Here is a 22,638-nt window from a genome sequence, read left to right as displayed (position 1 = left end):
ATTGTCGTTTGAAGAAAGACCCAACATCTGGCGTTAGTATTGAATATAAAAGTAATATCACGTAACGATATCGATAGTAAATTTTACATTGTGACAGTAAGGCTATGTTTGGCATAGTATTTTTTTTTGATTATTTTAGTCACAACAAGATAAAATAAGTTAAAAAGTCAATAAGATAAAATGTCACATCTAAACTATAATTATTTTATTTTTTCTCTTATAAGAGTCAAAAAAACTAAAAAGTTCTCGTTTGACAAATGGTGATTTTAGCCAAAAAGCTAAAAAGTTAGTAAAAAAAATCAAAAAACCAACAACCTATACAAAAAAGTCAAAAATTTCATTTTCTCTCTATTTTTTGCATATCTTTTCGTAAAAAAATCAAAAAGTCATCCAAAACATATTCAGTGTGTTTGGTTTGAGTTTTCTGGATTAAGTTTTTTGAAAACTGAATTTTTTGATTTTTGTGTTTTTTTATTTTTAGTGAATATTTTTAAAATTTTAAACATTTTTTTTTACTTTTTTAGATGTACCTTACTTAGATGTATCTAAAAAGTAAAAAAAATGTGAAAAAATATTTTAAAAAATTAAGAAATACATAAAAATATAAAAAATGTACTGAATTCTTGTATTTTTTTTATTTTTATTTTTGGTATTTAGTGAATTTTTAAAAGATTTTTTTTTACAATTTTTTTTTTTACTTTTTAGGTGTATTTATGTTAGGTGTGTCTAAAAAGTAAAAAATTTGTATAAAATATTTAAAAAATTCAGTAAAAACAAAAAAATACAGAAAATAAGAAAATACAATTTTTTGAAAATTATTTTTAGAAAAATGGAACCAAACATAGCCATTAGTTTTTTTACATCATATTTTAGTCAGAAAGTCAAAAAGTTACTAAAAATATTTGTTTTTAAACGAGAAATTTTAACTCCAAACTAAAAAAGTTAAAAAAAAAAATTAAAAAGCTAATCCAAACAAAGGTTAAGAATTATATAAATGAAATAATAAGAGATAAGTGTCGATGTAATTTTCTTGACTAATATGATGTGTTAAGCATGTATCTATTCAAGACGTGTGATGCACGCCAAAGAAAATATAATTAAAAAAATATTTAAGAGGTTTCATATTCTCACTTGTAACAAATTCATTGACCTGAAGTCAACGGAAATCAAAGATGAAAATTTCAAATTAAATTGGCTAGACGCTATGTCTTTTCTTGGTGATAGCAGAAGTGTTTTATTTATTTATGACTTTAAAGCTGTAGCTCTTCATTGACAACTTCTCATAAGGACGGCTCAATACAAGTAAGTTTAGGCGTATCCAAGGGGGAACAAAATTCAATATTCTTCATTTTGCAGTGACTTGTAAGCCGACCACTGAAAAAAGAGAGAGTTACAAATATAAAGACTACCAAAGCATGTTTGGTATGAAAGAGAAGTTCATTAGTGCATTTATTGAAAAATCTTAAATATACAAAATTCGATAACAGAATTATATGCAACCAACCCTCTTACATAGATTTAAGTTTAGACTACTTTTCTTAATTTTTTTGTGTTGTTGGATACATTGCATTGGCAACTTCTCACAACAATATCCCCAGCTGGCTACTGGCGGGCCACTGCGTCTTTGCCCGGTCGATCGGCTCAGGGCCTCGAGATTGGTCGAGGTGCGTTACTCCGAAGAGGTGCGGGCCCGGATACTCGGTTATCAAAAAAAAAAAAAAACTCACTACTACAAAAATAGTTAAAGATCACACTTTGACAAAAAAAAAGATCTCACTTTTATTGGAAGTGTGATAAAAAAAATTAAATTGATATTTTAATCACACTTAATTTGATTAAGTGTGATAATATTTATTTTTTATGTCACTTTTCAATTAAGTGTGATTATATATATATATTTTTAATCACATCTTCTAATTAAAGTGTGATTATATATACACTACTACTTTTTAATCACACTTTTTAAACAAGTGTGATTATATATATATTTTTTAATCACACATTCTAATTAAAGTGTGATTATTTATATATTTTTTAATCACACCTTTTAATTAAAGTGTGATTATATATACTACTACTACTTTTTAATCACACTTTTTAAATAGGTGTGATTATATAGATATTTTTTAACCACACATTCTAATTAAAGTGTGATTATTTATATATTTTTTAATCACACCTTCTAATTAAAGTGTGATTATATATACACTACTACTTTTTAATCACACTTTTTAAATAAGTGTGATTATATAGATATTTTTTAACCACACATTCTAATTAAAGTGTGATTATTTATATATTTTTTAATCACACCTTCTAATTAAAGTGTGATTATATATACACTACTACTTTTTAATCACACTTTTTAAATAGGTGTGATTATATAGATATTTTTTAACCACACATTCTAATTAAAGTGTGATTATTTATATATTTTTTAATCACACATTCTAATTAAAGTGTGATTATATATACACTACTACTTTTTAATCACACTTTTTAAACAAGTGTGATTATATATATATTTTTTAATCACACATTTTAATTAAAGTGTGATTATATATACATTACTACTTTTTAATCACACTCCCTAAATAGGTGTGATTGTATAAAATATTTCAATTTGATTTTTATATAAAATATACAATTCCCAAATCCGCGCCTCTATTCTACCTATGAATGATAGAGATGACTCACTACTAGAAAATGAGGCTTTAGACACGGAACTTTTTCACCCATTTTTTCATCTTTCTATCTCTCTGTCTCTGTCTCTCTTCTCTCTCTCTCTCTCTCACACTCTCACTCATCACTCTTCTTTGTCTGTCTGTCTGTTTGTCTGTCTGTCTGTCTGTCTCTCTCTTTCTCTCTGTCTATCTCTCTCATCTCTCTCTGTCTCTCTTCTCTATCTCTCGTCTCGTTATCTCTCTCGCTCATCTCTCTCTGTCTCTCTCTCGTTTATCTCTTTTCGCTCTTTTTTTCTCTCCCTCTCTCTTTGTCTATATCTTTTCACCTATTTTTTCATCTTCCTCTCTCTCTTCTCTTTCCCTCTCTCACTCATCACTCTTTTCTTTCTGTCTATCTGTCTCTCTCTCTCTGTGTGTCTCTCACTCATCTATCTCTTCTCTCATCTCTTTTCTCTCTCTGTCTCTTTCGTTCATCTATTTTCTCTCTATCTCTCTCATATTTCTCTGTCTCTCTCGCTCATCTCTCTTCTCTCTCTCTCTCGTTCATCTCTCTCTCTCGTTCATCTCTCTTCTCTCTATCTCTCTTTCGTTCATCTCTCTTCTCTCTCTCTATCTTTTTTCTGTCTCTCACTCTCTATCTTTTTGTCTCTCTCTCTCTCTTCTCTTTCTCTCTCTCTCTCGTTCTCTCCCACTATGTTCGCCATCACCACCACCACCACCACCACCACCACCACTATCATCTCTTATCCACCACTAATGTCGCTCCCTTTCCTCTACCACAAAAAAATAGTTCATGATTTTTACTAACAAAAAAAAATAGGCCCTAGAAAAATATTTTTCATTGACCACAGAAAATAAACTTTTACTTTAGTGGTAAATATTTTTCATTAAAATATTACCCCTACTTCTACCAAATAAAAAATAATAATAATATTTTTTTTAATTAAAATAAAAATGAAACAAATAAATTTTAAATCTTAGTAACTAAAAAAAATGAAATTTTTTTCATTAACTACAAAAAAAAATTATTTTAACAAAAAATAAATTTTTTTAACAACAACAACCCGCGTCAAAAAAAAAAAAAAAAAAGTTAAACTGTATTATTTTATTATTTAAATTTTATTTGTGACCCCCAAAAAAAAAAATTTAATTTTTTTTTTATCTACCCCCGTTTCCCTCTCTTTTTTTTTTTTCATTCCCGCTTTTTTTTTTGCCAACCAAAATCCCTAATCCCAACATCACTGACCGTCCAGCATCTCTGTAGGGTTTTAAGTTCCAACCTCAAAGAGCCATTGAAAACTCTCTCTCTCTCTCCCCATCAATGGCGTCTCTGTTCTCCAACCCCAATTTCACACCCATTTCACACTTCATCAAACCCACCACCACCACCCCAACTCGCGTTCTTCTCTATTGCAACACCAAACCCTCAAAATCATCAACCCCATTCACCGCCATTTTCTGCTCCTCCTCCAGTCCCCGATCTCGGCCTACCTACATCCCCAATCGCATCCCGGATCCCCACTACGTCCGCATCTTCGACACCACCCTCCGCGACGGCGAACAGTCCCCCGGCGCCACCATGACCAGCAAGGAGAAGCTCGACATCGCCCGCCAGCTCTCCAAGCTCGGCGTCGACATCATCGTGGCCGGCTTCCCCGCCGCCTCCAACGACGATCTTGAGGCCGTCAGAGTCATTTCTCAGGTGGTCGGTAATTCGGTTGATGAGGATGGTTTTGTGCCTGTCATTTGTGGCCTTGCTCGTTGCTGTAAGAATGATATTGATGCTGCTTGGGAGGCTATCAAGTTCGCCAAGAGGCCCAGGATTCATACTTTTATTGCTACCAGTGAAATTCATATGAAGAACAAGCTCAAGAAGTGTAAAGAGGAGGTTTTGGAGATTGCGGTCAGTATGGTCAAGTATGCCAGAAGTTTGGGATGTGATGATGTTGAGTTTAGCCCTGAAGATGCTGGACGGTCAGTTTCTTTCTTTCTTTCTTTTGTGATGTACTATATTTATGTAAATGGCAGTAGCAGTGTCTATTGTGGGATTGAATTTATATTTAGTTGGCAATATTATTTTATACCTGCAGAACTGCCTGAAGTAAGCATGTAGTTTGACCATTTTTTTTGGGTGGGCTGCATTCAAGTAATCTTCTACTCACTTTTGAACATAATAGGTTTTGATTCAGGTTGCCTCCTTAACTCATTGAACTGAAAATTAACACAAATAATAAGTTCTAGATATAGATATATATATATATATATATATATATTAAAGTCTTTGAATGTTTATTTTTCTTCTTTTGAGATAAGTTATTTTAATGGCTAGTTTGGCATGCTTACCTAAAATCTGTTCAGTGTTAAGGCTAGGCACTGGCTGTATTGATCTGACGAGAATTTGATAGGGCTCAAATTCAAAAGCAAATTATAATTTTGCTGGAATTTGAGCTTCAGTATTTCTATACTTTAAACTGTTGGACAAATTGATGTCATAACAAATCATCCAGAGGTATAGCTATTTGACCACATCATAGCTGCAGTGTGAATTTGTCAAGGCAGCATAGGAACTCAAAACATGTGAATTTGGATACTATTTTAACCATCCTGCCCCATTGAAGGGTAAGGTTGCATGGTCTAAGACTGTTAAAACATAGCAAGATAATTGTTAATTCTTGACATTGGTATACTTCCAAAGTTGGTTTCACAAATGGGCCTAAGTTGTATTTTAGGTGCATGGTGCATAATCTAAGATACGATATCGTTGATGAGATCCGTATGAGCTACTTTTTCTGCCTAAAAAAATATGATTTCAGCAAATAATGTCATGGTCCAACAGAAAATTGGGTTCATATAAGAGTTAAGATATACTAATTGAATGAATTGATAATTACAAGTCTCCTACTTCAATTTTTGCGAATTGCTTTTATATGTTGTATGTGATGGATTTCATTGACATGCACAGAGAGAAGTGCTGGATAGTGAGGACCTGTTATTGTTTGTCACTTACATGGACAGACTTTAATTGTGGAGAATTTGCTATTTCAATAGAGTATTTTGTCATGGTTGAAAATCATATAATTCTCGTATTTTTGATAGTTACAATCTTTAAAGTATCTATCTGTGGCTGATCCTATTCCTACAAAGATGTGCTTCATCTCAAGTTATTAAATTACGGAGCTGAAGGTTTAGATAAGGGGGTTGTATGCAAGTTGTTTCTTTTTAATTTAGTGTGTTGGGCTCTTATTATTTCCTCTACTTGGATTGCTCCCATACCAATTTGTAATTATTCAGGCTATGTGGTTTCTGCTTTTAAGACCAATAAGCTTTATTGATCCTTATTTGTTTTATAGTTTTTAGTGAGTTATATGTTGATATCATATGATTTTGATTGTCCATATAATACTCTATTTTATCATTTATATGATCCTTTCTGCATTGTTGCATATTGTCTTCTTTTGTGGTGCTATTTTACTGATATTTGTGTGGAGAATCAAAATAATTATGTCATTTTTGGTGGCTGTGGGGAAAGGATTGGGGGCAGTTTAACAACTGGATAAATTACATTATTTTTGGTGTGATCTAAATGTAAGTTTATAAATTAATTAGTAAGTTTATTCATATGCTTCTGGCAGTTTTTAAATTAATTTGTTTTTTTATTTTTCAGGTCAGAAATTTCTTGGAGATATGCAAAATATGGTCAAAGAATTCAAGAACTTACTTTTTTCAAGTTTTTTATTTTTTATTTTTTAATGTATGTAATCACAGTTAATTTTTTTTTTTTTTAATTTCTTTGTATATACTTGTAAACATTTAACTTTCATTTATGAAATATATGATATTATTTCATTCAATATATGGTTGTGACTCAAAATATAGTATATAGTGTGTATTACATTATTCAAATGCGCGTGCAAAAATAATATTGATTATTTTTTAAATATGTCAAATTTTTTTTTTATCACAGGTTTTATCAGTTATTAATCACACTTAAAAGGTGTGATCTAAATGTTTTTAATCACACTTAAAAGGTGTGATCTAAAGTTTTTAATCACACTTAAAAAGTGTGAACTAAAGTTTTTAATCACACTTAGAAGGTGTGATCTAAATGTTTTTAACCACACTTAAAAGGTGTGATCTAAATATTTTTAATCACACTTAAAAGGTGTGATCTAAATGTTTTTAATCACACTTAAAAGGTGTGATCTAAATATTATTAATCACACTTAAAAGATGTGATGAAAGTATTTTTTAATGACACTTAAAAAGTGTGATTAAAAATGACCATTTTTAATCACACTCCTAAAGACCACACTTTAATAAAACTTAAAAGGTGTGATTAAAAAACATACATCACACCAAAAAAGTGTGATCTTTATCTATATTTGTAGTAGTGACTTCTCACAACAATAGGTATTCTGAAATAAATAAATAATTCTCACAACAATAACAGTCAATTATTTATTTATTTGGCCAATAAGGCGTGTAACGTCTTCTCATATCATTATTTAGAATTATGAGACGAATACATCAAACTTCTTATCTTTGTTTTTAAAGCTAATACATCAAGTTTATGCTGGAATTTTAAATTTATAAAAAAAATTATGAAGAGAAATGAAAAGAGAAGAAAAAAATAATGATGTAGAAGCTAAGTTTTTTAAAAGTAAATGAATCCACAAATTCAAGATTCAAACATAATTAAAGTGAATTTAGAAATGTAACAAGATTAGGAGTCCACTTCAATATGGTTCAAAGGACTAAGATTTCATGAAATTTTTCTTAATTATTATGTTTTTCAAATAGTAAAATGATAGTAGGTTAGTACTTAGTTAAGTTGGATTACCACAACAGACCGATACCACTTTAGTATTTTTTTCATATGTGATTATAGTAGTTTTTTTTCTTTTAATAATATATATATATATATATATATATATATTTTCAGTCAAGAATCTACATATTGAGACACATCATTTCATTGGATTAGAAAAGGAGTCAAGAATACAATTTTCAAAGAACAAAGCACATAGTGGGAAGAAAAACCGGGGCAACAAGTCTTCCGTTTGGGAAGAGGAAGGAAAGAAAGGGAAAAAGAATAGATAAGTGAAAGGAAAAAAAGGAATTAAGCATGATGAGATCTATTTTTGATTAAAATAATATGAATAATAGCAATTGATATAATATTTTTAGGGTGAATCTCGTTATCTCGATATGTATATTTTAAATATATATATATATATATATTTTTATGGTTTAATTTTATATACATAGACTCAGTCTATTATAAGATAAATTGATATTTTGTCTTTTAATTTGTTGTTTCTTTCTTTTTTTTTTTTTTTTATATTATTGCTAAGATTTCAATCAACAATGATTTATCCCACTAAAAATATCACCACTAATAGCACTAATGCATTAAAAAAGTTAAAAAAAAAAAATACAATTCCAAGACCAAAACATCACATCATTAATGGTGGGACCCACTGCCACCTAATTAGTGGGAGCACTAATTAGTGCTCCCAAGCATTTTTCGATTTCAATATGTGAGTTATGCCAAAATTCATGAGGTCATGCTAACGTGGGAAATTGGGGAATTGGTCATTCAATTTTAGGAAGGACTTGACCAAAAATAAATAAATAAAATAAAGATTGAGGACTAAGACTGCAAATGTTAGAAAAGAACTCATAATTAATCTTGGGAAGACACAAAGTGCCATTGATTAGAAAGAAAATGACTATGGAAAGTGGAAATGATAAATTTTATAATAAAAAAAATTGTAGAGGGAAAGAAAGAAGATTTTGTTTTGTTTTTTCATTTTTAAAACGACTGAAAATTTTAATTTTATAGTTTTAAAAGCATGGAAGTTATATATATAGGGTAATGCTATACATATAAAAAAAATTCCTCTTGTATTTTACTTAATTGTTCTTATTCATGTTAAACAAGTGGACAGAACCATGGACAAATTTCAGGGTGTCAAACCAGCATAGCAGCCACTATTGTGTGGCTGATGGGCCTCATTTCAAGGTTTATTTTGATAATTTGAATCGTTTATTTTTTTATGATATATCAAGTAGAATATAACTATAAAAATCAAGTTAATAGAATATCGATAGCTTTTTCATCGAATTGCTTTGTATCTAAATAATTGGAAATATAAAACTTTATATAAATGCAAATCGATGAAAAAGTTATTGATATCTGATCAACTTGATTTTTACAATCACATTCTTCATGATGAACGGTTTGAATTATCGAAATGGGTCTCAAAATGAAGCCCATCAGCCGCACAACAATGGTTGTCGTTAGCCATCCCAATTCTGTTCCATACTTTCATGAGGAAAATGAAAATATATTCGAACATATATTGTGAGAAACTAAAATCTAAATTTGAGATTGTGTTTGAATCATAAATTTGATAGGAATTTAGAAACGAAAAAAAAAGAAAAAGATAAATGAAATGTGAATGAATCTAACCAAATTTTACCTACATTTCATCAAAATTTTTTTTTCTTTTCTTTTCTAAATTCATGATCCAAACACAACCTAACGTTGTGTTTGGATAATAGATTTAAATAGGGATTTGAAAAATGAAAGGAAAAAAATATAAGCGAAATGTGAATAAAATATAATTATATTTTACCTACATTTCACATATATTTTTTCTTTTCATTTTCAAATTCCTTTCAAAATTTATAAACCAAATACGACTTAAAGAATTATATAGAAATTTTCACTTGTTAAGACGGTTAATAGTGGCTTTACGGTTGGTAGCCTTGTGAGCTTCCACTGAGTTTACTGAAAAAGTGACTCTGAATTGGAGTCTCTATGGGAGACTCTCTCCTAATTTTTGCTTATTAAGACCTTAGAGAGTATGAATCAACTTATGATTTATGGTCGTCTTGAGATAGTTTTTGTAGTTCTTTGGTCTTGTCGTGCTTGTCTAAGCATATTTTGTCCAACTTTCTAGAGAGAACTCTTTTAATCACGCCTAAAAATTATTATTTTGATTAGTTGCCATTATTTACTCTATTGGGTAAATTATAAATACACTTTTTGAGATTTACTTAAATTATAAATTACTCTTTGTGATTCTAGAAATTACATTATGCCCCTTACGGTTTCTAATTTCATAACAAATAGGTCATTTTATTAATATATCATCAAGTTAATTAACAGTTTTTAATAATATTAAAATTTTATTTCGATTAATAATTCAAATAATTTTATTATTGTATAGGTGAACAGTTATAAGTTTCACTTTTCAATTAATTCTGTTAAATAAAAAATTTCTGACAGAAAGGTATTTGTAATTTTCTAAACTATAAGGGACAATTCATATTTTAAGCAAATCTCAAGAGATATATTTGTAATTTATCTTACTCTATTTATTTATTTATCTTTTTAAGAAAAAGAAAAATGGTGCACTGGTGCATTTCCTATTTCTGAAACTTGTGGGTTGTTCATACTTGCACCAACAACTCCTCGCAAATATGGCGGTCAATTGATAGGCAATATATTAGTATTATGGAGTTGTTGGTTACATATTTTGTATGAGTCAATTGTAATTCAACGCGTGACAGAATAAGGGCAATACGAGAAGACTATTCAAGTCTTCAATCATAATCACACACGTGGCAGTCAACATTGGTTATATTGGATTTGCGTAACACTGGATTGGCAAAGGGATTTAAGATGACGTGGCTTTAACGGTTCCTCACATTTAAATTCAAAATCAAGAGGGAAGCCTAACTGCAGGTATTGGCATAGTGGAGCTAACTATAAGGCAACATGATCAACGATCATGGAGGAGCGTTTCGACGGTTAGAAGTGCAGTTCGATGGTTATCCTTGAGAAGTATAAATAGCAGAGAAGACCTCAGAAAAAGGCCCAGCCTCAGATCCAGAAAACCAGTTTTATCAACTTTATTTCTTTTTCAGTTTTTACATTTCCTGTTCTTTACATTGCTGTACTTTAAAATTCCTGTACTGCACTTCGTTCATAGGAATAGTTTCAAGTAGATTGTTGCTGTAAACTTTTACGAGGCTGAATTGGATTATTGTAAGTCTTTCATTTTTGCTTAATGAAATGCTGCAATTGTTCTTCATTTAATCATTGTCAGTTAATTCTCCTAAATAAAGCCACCAGTAAAAGTCTTCTTCATTGAGGCTAAAAGAACTAAAACACAATCGTCTGATAATTGGTTGGCAATTAATATTCTGTAAGGATTGATTGATCGTTGCTGGCACGCTCACAATTACAAAAATAACTTTCGAAAGCCAAAAAGCCAACATATATTTTTGGCACGCCTAGTGGGACTAATTAAAATGGCTAGACGTAGGAGACAAGGAGAAAATAAATGCTTGGAAGAAGGCGTGGAAGGAGAGGTAGAAATGCCTAATACAGAAGATAATGTGATAATACATCCTATGGAAACACCCATTTTATCAGAACCTATGGTCGAACAGACCAACATTTCGGAACAAGTACCACATGTTCATAATATTGGATGAGGCCAAGGAATTGGACCATCCATTGTTCTATCTACTTAGCCAATGAATCCATAGGGTGGCCTAGCAGATGCCATGGGATAGTAGTTAATAAACACAATGGAAAGGTGGACAACATCCTTTTTGGATCGAATGAATACCCATCAACCAACAAACACAAGGCATATAGAGGAAAATTCGAAAGTCCCTCAGCAAAGATTGGCTAAAGATAAACAGCCTATGCAGAGTAATGGGCATTCTAATGGTCAAACTAGTAACCAAAATCAAGAAAGACCACCACCTCAGTCTTGGTATGAGCCTCTTTCGAGGCCTATGGCAAATCAAAATGCCTTGTTACTTAACAGTGAAGCCATACAAGTTGGTGGATCTGGCCCAACACAAGATAATGGTGTAAGGATGGTTCCAAATCCCATATTCGAAGCCATACCTGGTACAAGGGGGTTCACTAATCCTTTGTTCGAATTTATACTCAGGGGGTTAGAAGGTTTTCCTACACCTGGAAGAGACACAACACCTGTTCCAGCACTTTTCACAGGTCCTTTTGCAGGATAGGCTCAAAGAGGTCATTCATACCCTCAACAGCAGTTAGCACCACAAGGACAACCAGTCCCAAATATACCACTATATGGACCAAGAGGATTCCAGACACAAGATTGTCCACCAAATCCCGTGTTTGTTCCTCCAGTAGTGGTTCAACAGGCACAAAATATGGTCCCTATGGACCAAATTGTTGATATTGTTAGAGAGATGTGTGGTCTAATGGCTCGGGGGGTTCAGACTCCTGTGTACAGGAAATCGTACCCAGAATGGGTAGATAGGGTACATGAATACCCAAGAGGTTTCAGGATACTAGATTTTGCCATTTTTTTATGGGAATGGAAACCAGTCAACGGTTGAGCATATTGCTAGGTTCGCGGCTCAGTGCGGTGAATATACCAATAATGACTATATGAAGTTAAGATTATTCCCAAATTCTCTAACTGGTGGAGCAGTTTTATGGTATATTAACCTTATACCTGACTCTATCCAAACTTGGCAACAAATGGAAGAGGCATTTCATGTCGAATTCTTCCAGACAGAGCCAGAGGTTTCCATGGCAGACTTGGCAAGATTGAGTCAAATGCATGATAAGAAGGCTACTCAGTTTATTGCCAGATTTAAAAGAGCACGAAATAAATGCAGGATCATCTTATTAGAGCCTGAATTTGTGAGATTGACTCAAAATGGTCTAGAGTTTAGGCTTCGAAAGAAGTTTAACTCAACTGAGTTTAGAGACTTAGTGGAATTAACCTATAAGGTGTCTAAGTATGAAGCGTTACTAGAAGAAGAACAAGATCAAAGTAATGCATCATACAAGACGTATTATAGAGATCCTAATTATGAGATTGATGCAGTAGAGATTGTAGGGAAAGAACTTGTGATCTGTGAAGCATTAATTTATAAAGACACAACAATTGACCAGCAGTTTAAAAAGAAAGACCTTCATAGGAAATACTCTTTTGATTTAACAAAGGCAGATGACATTTTTGATCGTTTGCTTGCTACAAATTTCCTTGGTCTTAAAGGAAAAGTGTATTGTAAATGGCATAATTCTTGGTCTTACTCAACTAAAAACTGCATTGTTTTTTGAGACAGGATCCAAGAGCAGATTCGAAAGGGGATTTTAAAATTCCCAGCTAAAGCAGAAAAGGCCATGGGGATTGATACTAATCCATTCCCAGAAATTGGAGAGGTGGCAGCCAATGTTATCACGCCAGACTTCCAGAACTTGTCCTTGAAAGAATTGGAAGAAGTCAATGTACAGATACATGTTGCCAGCCAGATAACTATCAAGAAAGATACTGAAAATCTACCAACTATTGGACAAGGTTTCTTAAACCAGAGAGAAGACTCTGATGAAGAAGCACTGGATGACGATTCTTTAGAAGCAGTTGTCATGCAAAGAATGTGTCCCAGATGCAGGCTGAGCTACAAGTGGTTGAAAGGGCTTCCAATTGATGGGAAACAATATTACAAGGATGTGCAGAGGCATCCTAAACCAACCAGTGCTTATAACAAAAGGCCATATCCAACTAGTATTAGGCAGCATCCATTAATGGCTGAGCCAACAGCCGCTACAATGCATTCTAAAGGCAAGAGGCCTTTATATGAGTCTAGACCACCTAATTATTACAGAATGAAGAGCAATCATCCTGAAAGAGGCCGGAGAAGGGTTCAATTTATGGGATCAAAGCCAGAGATTGGCCTCCTAGACCAACCTCATGTAGGACGGAAAATGGCCACCTTCATCAAAGGCCTGAGTTAGGCCCAAAACAGGGAGTCAGGGCCAAACAGTGATCTTCACAGGCAGCTTTGAAGATGGCTTCAAAGGAAGAAAAAAATAGTTCAACAGCTGGGTCAGTAGTTTCGTGGGTACCTGGAGTTTTAGATTGGTTTGTCATGCAGAACAAACCTAGGGAGATGTCTACCCAAAGAAATATTGTTGGGAACCAAGGTAGGATAGTCAAACCTCCTTTGGTGGCTCCAAATAATTGGGTATTGCTTAAGCACCCGAAAACAAAAGAACCAAATATGGTCCCAGTGATTTCTAGGTCCCAAAGAAGGAAGATCCAACGAAGGTACACTCAGTACTAGAAGGATCTGAAAGAAGGTGGAGAAAGTTCTTCATTGGTTCAGCTAAAGAATCAGGCAGAAGAAGAAGAAGATTCAAAGTTAGACCATAATCTAAAATCGACTTTTTCAGACAAAAAGAGTTGTAGCAGGGAGCAGTTGGCCAAAGTTCATTCCAAACTAAAGGCCAAGGAAAGATCCAGCTTGGTAGGATTTGAAAAAGCTTTGATGGAAAGTGATAATGAGATAGAAGATGAAGTCATCCCAAGCCAAAGGAAGGGGATGGTTGAGGAAGAATTGTTTGAAGCCTTCATGGTTGAACATACATTTTTGGTCAGAAAACCAACAGAAACAGACCATTCAAAGGAAGTTACTAATACAGAAGTGCCAGAATGAAGCATGAAGGACGCTTCTGAAGTAATTGAACAAATTGACCAAGAGGGGAAGCAAGTACAGCCAGTCGTCTAATTTGGCTCGTTTTCTCTGGTGTCAGTGAATATGGTGCTTATATTACCACAGGAGTTTCAAGCTGAAGATGAAAACCAAGGTCAGGAGATTGACCCAATTCCAGTCTCCAGTGAAGACTCACAAGTAAGTATGGTGCAAGACGAATCTGAAGTAGCCACACCAAAGGAAACTGAAGACGAGAGTAAGGAAGAGGTAAGTATTAACCTCTCATACCCTTTTGAGTATCTTACGACGTCCATGACACAGCATGTCAAACCCTTGTATATCAAGGCCTTCTTCGATGGAATACAGATGAATCAGGTGCTGGTGGATAACGGGGCAGTAGTAAACTTGCTTCCAAAATCTTCGTTGAAGAAACTAGGAAAGAAGAACCTCAGACTAATCCCAACCAGTACAGCTATTGCTGGTTTCGTTGGAGACAAACAGATGGCCTGTGGTATGTTGCCCATCAACCTGAGTGTGGGAACCAGGGACTGCATGACAGCATTCTTCGTTATCGACAGCAATGCTAAGTATAATGCTTTACTTGTAAGAGATTGGATTCACACCAACAAATGTGTGTCTTCTTTTTTACATCAGAAAATCATGATGGCCTTGTGCAATGGAGAGACGGAGGAGATTAGTGCAGGTCCTCAACCCTTCATAGCTTGTGCAGATTTCGCAGAGGCCAAATTATATACTGAAAGAGTGGCACCACTCAGTGTACTGAGAAAACCTGATAGATCAGTCGAAGTGACGGCTGCTGAAGAATTTGCACATCTTAAGCACTTGGTCCAAGAGAGTGCTGATAAAGAGTTTGTCGTTAAGGATGACAATGATGCTTGGTTGTAGGCAAAGAGATGAAACCTAAGAAGCCAGGTCTTTGGCTCTAATTAAGTTCTCAGTATTGGATGTAAAATCAATAGTCCAGAAAATACAAGAGCAGGAGAAAGAAGCCATGATGATTGGCTGTAAGAAGGAACAACAATAGGTTAGATTTTTGGCCTTAGATAAATATTGTGCTTTGGACATTGAAACAAAAGTCCAAGAGATACAGGAGGAAGAAGCCTTGTGGACAGACTTTGTCTATGAGGAAGAGGGTAAAGATGTTGAATCAAAGAAACTGGTAACAGAACAAAGCAAGGAGATTTCTTCGAAGTCAGAAGGAATCAAAGAAGGAGCATCAGTAAGTTCTCAGATACAAGACCCCTTGGAAGAAGTAAATTTAGGGGAAGGTTATATACAACAACCCACCTATATAAGTGCTTGGTTGAATGCTCTTAACAAGGACTAGTTGTTGGTTGTTTTGAAGAAATATAAAGATTATTTTGCATGGTCTTATAATGAACTACCAGGATTGGATATGTCATTAGTAGAACATAGGCTCCCTATGAGGCCTAATTTCAAGCCATACAAGCAAAAACCAAGAAGAATGAGTCCAGAAGTGATTCAAAAATTTAAGGAGGAAATTCTTAGACTCCTCAAGGCAGGCTTTATTAGGACAGCTAGGTACGTTGAATGGCTATCTAATATTGTGCCTGTAGTTAATAAGAATGGTAAAATGAGGGTATGTATCGATTTCAGAAACTTGAATCTAGCAACTCCAAAAGATGAGTATCCTATACCTATAGTAGATTTGTTGGTAAATAGTTCAGCAGGGTATCAAATTTTAACAATGATGGATAGGCACTCTGGTTATAACCAAATCTACATTGCAGAGGAAGATGTCCACAAGACAACATTCAGATGTCCTGGGAATATTGGCACCTTCGAATAGGTTAAAATGCCATTTGGCCTGAAGAATGCTGGGGCTACATATTAGAGGGCTATGAACACTATCTTTCATGACCTCATTGGAGGGTATTTAGAGTGTTATATTGATGACATTGTCGTGAAATCCCAATCCATAGAGGAACATTTGTTTCACTTACAAGCAACTTTTGAAAGAATGAGAAAGTTTAAGTTGAAACTCAATCCTCTTAAGTGTGCTTTTGGCGTATTATTTGGAAACTTCTCGAGTTATGTAGTACACAAGAAAGGAATACAGATTGACCAGAATAAAGCCAACGCCATCATTGAAGCCAGACCTCTATCAAGCTAAAAGATGAAGAGGAGTTTGTATGGACAGCAGAGCATCAAATTGCTTTCGAAGGAATAACCCTCCAGTGCTGATGCCACCAAAGGGTGATAAGCCCTTGAAGTTGTATATAGCTGCAGCAGAGGATTCATTGGGAGCTTTCTTATCCCAAGACAATGAAGAAGGCAAGGAGCAAGCTGTTTATTACCTTAGTAGGTTTCTAAATTCTTGTGAATGTAAATACTTAGCTGTAGAAAAGCTGTGCCTTGCATTGTATTTTGCTGCAATGAAATTAAGATACTATCTTTTGCCTACAACTGTCTTGGTAATTGCAACCACAGATTTGGTTAAATATATGTTATTTAGACCCATGTTGAGAGGAAGAATTGGCAAATGGATACTAGCATTATCAGAATTTCATCTAGAATATGTTCCCCAAAAGGTAGTAAAAGGACAAGTTTTAGCTAATTTTTTGGCAGACCATCCATGTCAAACAGAAAGCTAAGAGATAATGGAATTTGGTATGACTAGTGTTGAACCATGGCAAATGTGGTTCGATGGATCAAAAGCCAATCGTTTAACTAGAATTGGTGTAGTAATTAAGTCATCACAATGAGTAGAAACCATGCATGGTTTCAGAGTGGATGAAATTACTTGTTCTAATAATCAAGCTGAATATGAAGCCTTAATAATGGGACTGGAAATACTTTTTGGATTACAAGCTCATGCAGTTGACATATTTGGAAATTCTCAATTGGTAGTTAACTAGGTGAAAGAGATTTTCAAATGTCAAAGCATAAGCATGTTGCCATACTATGTTGTTGTGTTACATCTGCTTTCTCAATTTCAGATAGCAATTGTAACTCATGTCCCAAGATTCTTGAATAATAAAGCTAATGATGTGGCTCAGAAAGCTTCGAATTTCAAGAGAAAGGATAATACTCGAAGGGATATAAGCCAAACAACACATCATAAAGTAATACCACCCTTGAATAAAAGGAATGTGGTCCTGGAAGTCAATCATAATGACTTACAAGAGTAAGATTGGAGGCATCCAATAATGCAGTATCTGGCTGGTCCATCTTTGAAAGCCAGTAGAAAAATTAAATTGCAGTCTATGCAATATATAATGTATAATAATGCTCTCTACAAAAGAGAGAGGGGGGGGGATGGGTTATTGTTGGAATGTTTAGGCCCAAAAGAAGCATTGCTAGCTTTGACTGAGGTTCATGAAGGCATCTGTGGTGCTCATCAGCCTGGTGTGAAGATGAGATGGCTGCTTCGAAGGTATTCCTACTATTGGCCAACTATCCTTAAAGACTGCATAGAATATGCAAGAGGTTGCCAGGCATGCGAAAATCATGGCACAATAAGGCACGTGCCCATAATTGACCTGCATGCAGTTATGAAGCCTTGGCCTACGGATATGATAGGGAAAATACACCCACCCTCTTCGAAGCATCATTATTTCATCTTAGTGGCCATTGATTACTTCACTAAATGGGTCGAGGCTAAGCCATATAAGGCTGTAGACCAGATTGAAGTCATTGGATTATTAATAATTTGATCCATAGATTGGTATCCCACAGACTATAACTGTTGATAATGGGACTGTATTTGACGGGAAAATGGTGAAGTCTTTTGTAGTAAAGTTTGGGATTAGTCTTGTTAATTCTACACCCTATTATGCACAAGCCAATGGTCAAGCTGAATCATCCAATAAGTTTTTGAAAAAAAGAATTCAGAAAGTTGTGGAAGATAATCCCAGGGATTGGCATAACTTGCTGTTGGATGTATCGTGGGCTTATAGGACTTCTCCAAGATCAAGTACAGGAATCACTCCATATGCCTTAGTGTATGGGCCTAATGGAGTGCTACCTGTGGAAATTAATGTTAAGCTCTTGAGGGTGAGATGCCAGGATCAATTAGATCTTGAGCAATACTATCAGAGTATGTGCTTGGAGTTAGAAAGTATAGATGAAGCTAGAATTCTGGCATTAAATAGCATTCTTTTCCAAAAGAAGAAAGCAATCAAAAATCATAATAAGAAAGTCAAACACATTGGCTTTGATGAAGGTGATCTGGTATGGAAGACAATATTCCCAATAGGGATTAAAAGCCATAAGTTTGGCAAATGGTCACCTAACTGGGAAGGACCATATCAAGTTCATAGAGTCCTGCCTTTTGGAGCATACCATTTGAGAAATTTGAATGGATATGCACATAGCAAAAAGATTAATGGCAGATATTTGAAACCTTATTATCCAACCGCGTGGGAAACACAAGGAATAAAATAAGTGCTAAATAAAAGAACATGAGAACACTTCAATGATAAATAAGAATTTATTTCAGAAAGAGTCAAATACATGTAGCCATAGATTGGCCCAAAAGTCAGTACAGTGTTTAAATTGTTCTTTTACCATAGATGCTCTATTCTTGAGGGATGGAAACAATTGAATGGATGTAGTCATTTCTTGCTTTTGATCAGCGAGCTCTTGATTAGTGATTTGCAGCTTGGTAGTAGTTCGATTCAAAACTTGGTTAACTGTTGATAATTCTTCCTCAAGTTGAGCCTTCTTTTCTAACAGTTGAGCTTGAAATTGGGAGACAGAGGAATGTTGTTCTTTCAGTTCAGACACTTCAGCATGAACTTTAGAAACAAAACTCTGATCTCTCAACAACTTCTCCTCTGCAGCTTTAGCAGCATGACAGATGTTGATGTAAAAATCTATGGTGGCTGCTGCCTGAGATAAATGACTTGAAACAATCATGCCAGATTGTTCAATAATCTTGCAGCACTACAGGAAGCCATTTTTGATTGTAGGTTTTTGTAAGGCTTTAAAAAGAATCCTCGAAAAGGTTGCCAGTAGCTCCAGACAGCTGTCAAAGTCTATCGAAGGCAAGGAAGTCTTACCACTGGAGGAAGAGCTCTCAAAAATTTCTAGTAGAGAATCAGCTAGAACTAATGGCTCAGTCTCATTACTAGTTGTTGGAGAGGTGAAAGGTATATAAAAAAACTAGCAAGTCTAGCCTCAAAGATATCCACCTCATCCATTGACATGGATGGTGTAGGAAGAGCCCTGGTAGAAGGAAGAAATGACTGCATAGGAATATGAGAAGTATGTGGAGTATCCTTAGCAGTCTTTATAGTTTTGGCTACCAGTTGGTCAAGAGAAGAAGGACTGGAGCTAGACAAAGATAATGGGTGATGGATTGGAGAGCTACCAGTACCTTCTCTATAGAAATCAACTACCATCAAAGATGAAGTAATAGCTGGAATTTCCTTAGGAGGGGGAAGAGAAGTAAAGCTCAAAAGAGAATCAAATTGAGTAAAATCGAAAGACAAATGAGGAGGTATAGAGTTAAGCCAGAAGAAAGAGGAGCTGGAATACTTGGCCTCAAGAAGAGTATGGAAAATATAGGGCCAGGAAGTGGGAGAATTATTTGAATGGGCTCCACATCTTGAGGTTGTTCAACTTCGACTGAAACTGATGGAGTCCTTATTGGAAGAATAGGCAAAGTAGTTGTTGCTACAAAAGAAGAAATGCAAAACAATGTCAAGTCTCAATACTAAGAAATTGACAAGATAATAAAAGAATAGAGGCATGAAAGAAGTTACTTGTTTCAGAAGTGGTAGCAATGATGGGAGAGCTACAAAGGGAATAATGCTCAGCAATGTGTTGCCTTCTCGCAGTTTCCCTTTAAATTGCATCAGCAGCAGCAGCTTCATCTCTTAATAGTTGCTGCTGCCGCCTTGTCTCAGCTCTTTGAAAAATAATTATTTCTTTGGAATGTTCCTCCTCTACTGCTTTGGCAGCTACCTCATGAGTGGGGTCTTTGACCAAATCAGAAGAAGAGACAGTGGAATGTTCCTCCTTTACTACTTTGGCAGCTGCCTCATAAGTGGGGTCTTTGACCAAATCAGAAGGAGAGACAGTCATCTTCTTTCTCTTTTTTCTCTGTGATGGTATTTCTTGCTCTTTCTCAATCTCTCTCTCTTATATATGAGATTCACACTCTTCAGGAGTGAGTATTAGCTTCTTTTTCTTTTTCTGCTGATGTTTGTCCTTGAGAGTAGCTAGAGCTTCAACTCTTTTAGGAGATTCTTCTTGTGGAGACCCTACACCAAGAGGTATAAATGTAAAGGAAACAAACAAAAGAGTCTAAAAGAAAAGAAACCTGAAAATACATACCTTTTTTCGAAGTAGCCCTGGTAACTCTAGCAGAAGGGGGTGAGGCTGCAGGAACAGTCTTGGCAGCTGTGGAAAGAGAGGGAATGTTCTCGACTCCTGTTGGTTTAGCCTTAGAAGGCACACCTAGTCCTATCAGTAAATCATGAGGATGTATAGCTAGATGCACTTCCATATTGGCTGTCCACCAATTTTGAAATCTCTTTAAAGCTAAACCAGAGGGGATGAAGGGTGTAAATTTGAATTCACTCAGTCTTTCAACAGCTTAAATGTTGCCTCATCTAGTTTGGATTTGGGTACTTTTAGAACTCTGGCTGTGAGATGGACATTTGAGAGACTGCAGAGTGGAATCGGAATTCCTTGAGTAAGCCCAAATTGTCTGGTAAACTGAGAAGGGCAATATACCTCAGATATGCATTTGTAGGCTCGAGGGTTTAAAGTACCAATGAACAATTCCCTCGGCAACAAAATGGAAGCCCACATATCTTTGTGTGGTGGGATGGAACACTCTTTATCAGCCAAGAATATTTGCAACCAAGTTAGTCCATTGTTGGCATCAAAGGGGCAAAAGAAGGTGGCAGCTCGGGAAATAGGAAATTGATGAAAAAAGGTGAGGTAGTAGGCAAAGGAAACAAGATAAAGAGCAACTCTAGCATACTTTTCTCCGTAAGTACTAGGGTCTTGAACTAAAAATTTCAAGCACTTAGGATGCATGTCAATAAAGTATGCAAAGAGCCAAAGTCACCCAGAGAGGGCCTCCTTGATTGATGTTGAGAGGTCTTTCAAAAAATTGGGAGCAGGCTCTATAGACATGGCCTAAAAGGTAAGGGGCTAAGTGTAGACGTCCCCCGAACGCCCCGGGAGGGTGAGCTCCCGTTCTGTTCATTTGTGGGGTTACTACAGCTCGGACTCGATTTGTGTCACGGTTCTTAATCTGAACCAAAGAGTCCAAATCCGGCAAATCATTTTGAGAAACAGTTTTTGAAAAGAAGTGCCAAACATGGACTGCTTTGCCAGATACAGAGTCGCCACCTAAATATTTTTTAATGGGGAAATTTAGGAAACCCTGACTCGGTGCCTAAGGCCACATGTCCGTCATCACCGGAGTTGTCTCAGCTCGGGAGCTTGGGTACGATCGCGGAAGGCCAGCTATGAGCACCCCCTTTCGCCCGGTTCAAAGACCGGCCTCTACTAACCATGATATCCGATTTTGAAAACGTTATGTGTTCTTATTTCAATTGTTAGCCTAGAATTACTATGTTATGCGCACATCAAACAAGTATAGACTAGATTGCCTAATTTGGAAATAAGCATTGCATATCCATTCGGTTTTGAAAAGCGCTTTGGAATTTGCTACTCGCAAGTAGGCTAAAATACGGATTTCAACGAGTTTTTCCAACTCAAACAATCCAACCTCCACCCACGGGCATTCAAACAGTAATATCACGTAAGCATTTAGCCACATGGTAAGCATACTGTCATGGCAACATTTACACGCATGCGAGATGCTAAAGCGAAAATACTTACATCGTACTCCGTGCCAAAATAATAAACTAGTTAGCAAACATGCATGTCCTAGTTCATGTCAATTGTCTAATGCAACACATACAAGATGCAGTTAGAATAGGCTCGGCTAGTCTAATCGTGGCATGTGAAAATGCGATCAATTTGATGCACGTATTCAATTTGGAATTGAAGTACAAATGCAGTTAGCGTGATGTACCGAGCCTAATGCATGCAATACAAATGCATGAATGCACGCATGCATAGCATAAGGTATGCTAAATTAAACGTGCCCTAATACTAACCATCAAAGCAGGTAAGTAAAAGGGAAGAAAGAAGTGGGGATTGGAAGACATACACTCCACTCACACACACTTATTACAGATTTGCCCTCGCTCGGAGGGACCGAATAAATATTACAAATTAATTAACTACGCAAGCTAATTAAACATTACAAATAGTTAACTAGTTAAGCAAATTAACTAATCTAGGAAAAGCAGTAAACTGCCTCGGGAGGAGAGCTCGATGCAATGCATGCTCGGTCTTGCTCGGAAATGCACCGCCATGCATAGACTGCCTCTATTTTCCTTCCTTTACTCCTCTGGAGGCTGCCAAAACC

At 35.2% G+C, this 22,638-nt stretch overlaps 1 pseudogene across 1 annotated transcript; it reads left to right on the top strand.

Annotated features, from left to right (window-relative positions):
* The first annotated feature begins 3,930 nt into the window (after nt 1-3,930).
* Nucleotides 3,931-14,198, top strand: LOC145812838 (2-isopropylmalate synthase 2, chloroplastic pseudogene; annotated as a pseudogene). The gene is made up of 3 exons (XR_014356315.1): nt 3,931-4,658; nt 6,349-6,448; nt 13,869-14,198. The product of XR_014356315.1 is annotated as a 2-isopropylmalate synthase 2, chloroplastic pseudogene (transcript).
* The last annotated feature ends 8,440 nt before the right edge of the window (nt 14,199-22,638 follow it).

The sequence above is a fragment of the Camellia sinensis genome, chromosome 15, assembly GCF_055761805.1.
Source record: "Camellia sinensis isolate YWXY chromosome 15, ASM5576180v1, whole genome shotgun sequence".
In the NCBI taxonomy this organism is placed as follows: domain Eukaryota; kingdom Viridiplantae; phylum Streptophyta; class Magnoliopsida; order Ericales; family Theaceae; genus Camellia; species Camellia sinensis.
The sequence above is the reverse complement of the archived record's forward strand: the minus strand, read 5'-3'. Positions and strand labels throughout refer to the sequence as shown.